Source organism: Triticum aestivum, chromosome 5B, assembly GCF_018294505.1.
Source record: "Triticum aestivum cultivar Chinese Spring chromosome 5B, IWGSC CS RefSeq v2.1, whole genome shotgun sequence".
Taxonomy (NCBI): Eukaryota; Viridiplantae; Streptophyta; class Magnoliopsida; order Poales; family Poaceae; genus Triticum; species Triticum aestivum.
Window position 1 is genome coordinate 247,109,548 of NC_057807.1, and position 7,646 is coordinate 247,117,193.

Below are 7,646 nucleotides of genomic sequence, written 5' to 3' on the forward strand. Positions count from 1 at the left end.
GTTTTACTTATTTAACAAACGTTCTATCGTTCGTTCGTTTTAACGGACGATTTTCATTAGATTAGTTCTGTTAGCGAACGTTCGCGCCGTAGTTTTTTTTTGTTAGTTTATTTTTGGCCAGGGACCCATCCGCGAATAAGTTTTATCGTGATTTAGCCCCTGATCGTAAAACTAGCGTAACTTTTTACTCGTTTATCCAAATTAGATGAAACCAGCGCCTAAATCTTCATATCGTTCTGTTCTTTCCAATTAACCAACTTGAACATGATTTTTCTACTGTAAAATTGGATTTTAGTTCAGATTAGTAAATGATCTTGTTTGGTTCGTATTTTGAGTTTCGTTTCTCCGTTTGAGTTGTTTCTTTTCTGCAAATCGTAGCTAATCACATGTACCTACTGTTAAGATCTAATCCACATGATAATAATGCAGTTAGGTTTTACTTTTTTTTAGTATAAGCCGTTTGCTTGTTCCATGTTTGATTTGGATCTTTTCTTGGTTTTCTTGTTGTTTCGTTTGAGTGATTGCTTATGTATGCTATTGTTTGCCTACGCTAGATTACCTGGAGTGCAAGGCTTGTTACTACGAATCTCTAGAGTTTGCAGATCATCAGCAAGGCAAGTTACACTTTGATCATACTCTTCTATACCCAGTTTTTACTATGCATTAGTATTACCTCTCAAACAATTGCATGAGTAGGATTGAGAACTTGTGGTTTGCTTGTAGTACTTGAGGTGGGAACCTAATACCTTTTGATCACCCCGGGAATATACGTTATGCTTATTTATTGCTTAGCCATGCTTGTAGACAGGGATTGGATCGTGATTTACACATGGAAGTTTTGAGAGTTATTAGTCTTGGATAACATTAAGGTGGCAACTTTAATATACATCTGGGTGGATTGGTTGAGGCACCTGGGGAACCCAATGTTGCCTATTTAAGGAAATCCCGGAGTACCCATGTGATTATTCCTTCGGTTCGCCACCCAGGCTCAAAGGGATCATAAGATTATTCATGCTAGAAACTTCCGTGTGTAGCCACAAGCCATTATGGGCTCTGGCATAGTTGAGTAAGTTGCGTGAGCTCTTGAAGAGGTGGACTAGCAGATGTAGGGGAAAGTAGGTCTACCGGTCCGCCCGGAGTAGAGAGTTAATGCTTCAGAAAGACTATGTCTCAATCTTCTGATCATGGATGCGGTGGAGTCTTGTGGGGAAAAGTTTTGATCACCTCATCAACAATAAACCATATGTTTTGATCACCTCATCAAAGCGGATATTCAAACTCCGAGATGCTTGCACCAGTCCATAGATGGATCGCTGGAGCTTGCACACTTTGTTAGCACCTTTAGGATTGACAAAATCTTCTGGTTGCATCATATACAACTCTTCTTTAAGAAATATCCATTTAAGGAATGCAGTTTTGACATCCATTTGCCAGATATCATAAAATGTGGCAATTGCTAACATATTTCAGACGGACTTAAGCATTGCTACGGTTGAGAAAGTCTCATCATAGTCAACCCCTCACTACTGCAGGATGCTGCTAACATGACACTTCGATCAAAGACCCTTCGACGAAACTGTGTGCGATGCAATAATCAGAAACGGCGGTGTAAAAAAACTGTCAAAAAGGTGCAAAGTGTTTGCGATGACGGATGTATCAAACACGGTTCAGATTTTGGTTGCATGTGCAATTCAGAGCATATGGTACAGTTCAATTCACTGTTTGTGATGAGGAGGAACAAAAGAAACAGGCAGCCAGATGAAGGCATGAGCGATGTAGAGCATACGGTTCACTCGTATGAACGAGGCGGGACAATAGAAACGGGCAGCCAGATGAAAGTGTGTGCGATATACGGCATACAATTCACTCGGATGAACTGTTTGCATTGAGCCAAGAGAACAGAAACCGTTCAACTTAACAAGATGTCTGTGATACGCGACAAACAGGTCTGTAATCAGAAATGTGTGGGAAGACCAATAACAACACAGACGATTCCTGTTAATAACTTGTGTGTGTTGTGAGCAAACTATTGCTGGTATACAATTGTCAGTGATTGATGAAATCATCACCGACGGGTTCCATTGTTTAGTCCATGTGTGATGTTATTTGCTCTATCTACAGAGAATCAACATATATACTTAAAAAGACAACATTGCATAACCAAATTAAGCATACAATTACACAAGTGACTACACACATAACATTTTCACACACCAAAGTAAGCAATTACATGCATCATAAACTAGGAGAAACGAGGATCTAATAATCTACTTGTTGCTATGACGCTTCCCATTGCTTTGCTTCCGGTTGGATCCCTGGCTGTTTTGGGGAAGGAGGCACTTCCTCATGTCAATGATCCGCCTGTACAAGTCGTAGCACGTGTACGCCTCCTTGGCCGCGTACACGACGTGAGCTTTGTCGAGTTTCTCCATCCAGGCTAAGTGCCAGGCACGCTTGTCCGTGTTGCAGCAATACATCATGTCTCTCTCCTCCACATAGGCAAAATTGCCATGTAAGCAGGTGATATCTACTACACAACCTTCTTCTTGTAGACATTGTTGGGCCTCCAAGTGCAAAGGTTTGTAGGACAGTAGCAAATTTCCCTCAAGTGGATGACCTAAGGTTTATCAATCCATGGGAGGCATAGGATGACGATGGTCTCTCTCAAACAACCCTGCAACCAAATAACAAAGAGTCTCTTGTGTCCCCAACACACCCAATACAATGGTAAATTGTATAGGTGCACTAGTTCGGCGAAGAGATGGTGATACAAGTGCTAGCTACTGGTACATACCCTCAGCCCCGAGGGTGACCTACTCCCTCCTCGTCATGGAGAGCGCCGGGATGATGAAGATGGCCACCAGTGATGGACCCCCCCTCCGGCAGGGTGTTAGAACAGGGTCCCGATTGGTTTTTTGTGTCTACGGAGGCTTGCGGCGGCGGAACTCCCGATCTTGGTTCTGTTCTGGAAGTTTGGGGATACGTAAGAGGTTTTGGCGTCAGGGGCAAGTCAGGGGGTCCACGAGGCAGCCACGAGGTAGGGGGCGCCCCCAGGGGGGTAGGGCGTGCCCTCCACCATCGTGGTGGCCTTGGGACTCTTCTGGTCCATCTCCGATGCTCCGTGGGCTTCTTCTGGTCCAAAAATAATATCCGTAAATTTTCTGGTCAATTGGACTCCGTTTGATATTCTTTTCTGTGATACTCCAAAACAAGGAAAAACCAGAAATTGGCACTGGGCTCTAGGTTAATAGGTTAGTCCAAAAATAATATAAAATAGCATATAAATGCATATTAAACATCCAAAACAGATAGTATAATAGCATGGAACAATCAAAAATTATAGATACATTGGAGACGTATCAGTAGGCTATAAGCCCACTATTGTAGTACTTGCTCTTAGCGGTGTGGTGGACCAAGTGTGGGATGCAAAGTGGCTTCACTCATGTGCGGGACGGAGGCCATCCCGGTCGGGCGCTAGGTCTGAGAGGACGGCCTTGTTGTTAGTGTGTGACCTCTCTGTGGCAACCGTTCGCTCCCAACTAGCCTCTTCATGTACCGTGGCAACCGTCCACCGCCTCTTCGCCTTTCCCTCTCTATTTGGACCTGCTGTCTCATGCTCTTTCTCCCTCCATTTGCCGCCACCCTTCCTTCTCCCATTGTTTGATCGTCTTCTCCATGGAGGGAATAGGCCGAAAATGACCCTGTTATTCTTGCCCCGATCTGAAAGATGACGTGGTGGAGGAACTCATTGATCGGTGTGACATCATCACCTTAGCTAGCATGGCAGGTTCGTTCAAGTCCATTCTCGACTCAACAAATAACATCATTGCAAAGAACCCAAGGGTTTAGGAGTGGTTTGATCTCCCCTATCTTCTTCTCCATGACGCTGGTAGCCGGCGTGGAGACTACGGAAGCCTCGCCTTGTGCAAGTTGATGTCGCTTGATAATGATACGTGTGATGTTAAGATGCCATCGCTTGAGGGTAAGGATTGGGCAGGCGCAAATGGAGATTGGGTTGTTTATATTGGGTATAACTGCGAGTGGGAACTTGTGAATGTGTACACTCGTCACCGAGTTCCACTTCTAAAAATCACAGACTGCCCTGAGTTTGAGCACACAGATGATCTATGTATGTTCAAATACGATATGGTGATTGTCGTCTACGGAAGATAGCAATTTGTCAAGTTCCCAACTGCTCTTAGGATTACAAGAACTATGAAGTTGTTGCTATCTTTGACAAGCTTGTTGCCGTCCTTACTTCCATGCCTCGATGGATACTGCTCAAAAATCAATTTCTGTACACGGATGAGTGCTGTGATGCAATTCAATAGGGTCTTGTGTTTGCTGCCACCAGTCTTGGCACTATTTTTGCATGGAATCCTTATGGTTTTGGTACGTTTATCTTCCACCGTAATTGTAATTTTTTCATCCACATGCATGCGGGTTAGCTAGTTTCCCTTTACTAATTAACCTTCTTGTGTTTCCAAGGTCCTGTGAACATTCCACCACCTATACTTGAAAAAATTTATAACCGAGGGGGAGATGACGATGGTGATGATCACGGGCATGATAATGAGAAGGACCTATATAGTCAGTGGCGCCTGACAACTAATTCCGATGGATCACGTCTTCTTGTATGTATACAGGGCACTGCTGATGTTACTAATGAAGCAGGTGTTGTCTCCCATGGTCGCACTCTCCAGACCTATTCCAACATCCACTTCAGGGTATTCGGAATGGATACTAGTGTGCTAGCGTCAACACCTTCTCCCTGGTTCAGTATTGATAGTCTTGGAGAGAACTCACTCTTCCTTGGACAAAACTATCCAATGATGGTGAAAGGTGATCCAGCTGCTGTTGACACAACATTACCGCCATTTATGAGAAGCAACTGTATCTATACCTCGGACATTGATATGGTTCCCTACCCTGGCTATCACAATATGTGTCCTGATATAGGCCGCTTCAGCCTGGATGATCAGTCCTGCGTTGGTCTCGAGATTGACTATAGTTGGCCCTTCCCACAGAATCAGTTATGGTTCAAAGCAAGCGTTTCCAATGCCGAGGATTAGTTGAGCTAAAGTTCATTTCATTGCTTTGTTATTTGTAGTGTGAGAAAAACTTTAGTATTTACTAGAATTTTTTGTTGGAAATAATCTATAATCCAACATGTATCCTCGTTGTCATTGTGTGTTGATGACTTGTTGTATATAATCCAACGTATATTGTTTTTCTATTTGGATGATTAATGTTGCCGTTTTATTGCTGAACCGAAGCATGGTACGTATCCATTGTTGGTCTAACGCTCACGGTTCGAATAAATAATCAGTTTGGGATATTGGTTCCCAATTATTAATAATCCCCCGTTTGTAATTAAATAAAGATTACATCAAAGTTGGTCTCAAATTTGACCCAAAAAAGTACAATGCAACTTTGTATTGGTGTCCATATGACAACACGATAAGTTTCATGAACTTCAAATAAGTTTGGGATGTACTAGAATTTAAAAATCAAGATTCTCATTGATCGAAATTTGTTGCACGGGGAGTAAACATGCACCCAGTGAGACACATGTGTTTTTGCAATCCATTTAGGTGCACTATCACGTGTGCATGTAGCTCGAATTTGGTTTTCTGCACATTATACCCGTAGAAAATCAATCAATTAATGTACTAAAACGTCTTAATTATCTCTGATTTTTTTCAAAATTAAAATGTCCCTCCTTTGGTAACATATATATGTTCACCGCGGGATAATTAATTTAACATGCATCATAGTTGCGGTGGATTCGCAGTGTGTGTGTGTCTGGGGGTGGCGGATGGCTCGCAGTACACTACGAGTTGCGAGCCACCGTGTGGGTTGGCCGTTTTGTTAGGCAGGCCGGTGCCACATTAGAGTCGTGAATTCGTAATTTAAAACATTACACAACTCTTTCATACATACATGTTTTGGCCACATGTAGTTGATGGTTGTCCTACACGACACTCGATACTCACGTGTGACGCTTTCTGTGGGCCCACGAGGTCATCGTCCATCACTTTGACGAACAACAGGTAGTTAATTTAAAAAGCAGGTATCTCAATGTTTGTGGCCGAGTGACGGTGGCAGGGTGTTTGACATTCATTCCCATTTCTTGCATGGGACCTAAGCATGCAACCAAGGACACGGATTTGGATTTTCAACCAATTTATATGCATTAGAGCATGTGCCTGTAGTTCAAATTTGAATTATGCACATAAATGCATTGAAAACTCAATTAATGTATAAAAATGTCCAAACGAACCCCGAAAAATTCCAAATTTTAAGACAACACTCCTGTTGTTCTATGTTGACACTAGAGAAAAAATTGAAAGCAATAACAGGCATGGGATATCGTTTCGTCCCCAAAGGTGGCACATTCCCTACCGAAACCATGAGGCTCTTGTTGTGAGAAGCTCTGGTTTGTGAGAAGCTTATACCCAAACCTGTCCCAAATGGGACAAAAAATTTACCATGGCTTGCTGATGCCGCTCCATGATAGCATGCCAAGTTTCATGAATTTCAGAAGAGTTTTGGATTTACTAGAATTTAAAAAGTAGGTATCTCAATGTTTGCAGCCGAGTGACGGTAGCAGGGTGTTTGACATTCATTCTCATTTCTTGCATGGGACCTAAGCATGCAACCAAGGACACATATTTGAATTTTCAACCAATTTATATGCATTAGAGCATGTGCCTGTAGTTAAAATTTGAATTATGCACATAAATGCATTGAAAACTAAATTGATGTATAAAAATGTCCAAACGAACCCCGAAAAAAAATCCTAAAACTAACACAACACTCATGTTATTCTATGTTGTCACTAGAAAAAAATTGAAATCAAGAAGAGGCAACGGATATCGTTTCGTCCAGCAAGGTGAAACATTCCCAACTGTAACCTTGAGGCTTGTTGTGAGAAGCTCTGGGTTGTGAGAAGCTTATATACCCCAACCTGCCCCAAATGGGACAATATTTTTACCACTGCATGTTGATGCCGTTTCATGCTAGCATGTCAAGTTTCATAAATTTCAAACGCGTTTTCGATTTACTAGAATTTAGAAACCATGTATCGTCATGTTAGCAGCCGAGCGACAGTGGCAAGGTGTTTGACATTCATTCTCATTTCTTGCATGGGACTTACGCATGTAACCAAGGACACACATTCCAATTTTGAAACACTTTATATGCACTGGAGCATGTGCATGTAGTTCAAATTTGAATTATGCACATGAATGCATAGAAAACTCAGTTAATGTATAAAAATGTCCAAGCGAACCCCGAAAAATCCCAAAAATGACACATCACTCGTGTTGTTCTATGTTGACATGAGAAAAATTTAGAAAGTAAGAAGAGGCAACAGATACCGTTTGTCCCCCAAGGTGGCACGTTCCCTACCGAAACCATCAGGCTTGTTGTGAGAGAAGATCCGGTTTGCGATAAGCTTATACCCAAACCTGCCCCAAATGGGAAAATATTTTTACCACGGCATGTCGATGTCGTTCCATGATATCATGTCAAGCTTCATGAATTTCAGCCGAGTTTTCGATTTACTAGAAATTTAAAACCATCTATCTCAATGTTAGCGGCCGAGCGACAGTGTCAAGGTGTTTGACATCCATTCTCATTTC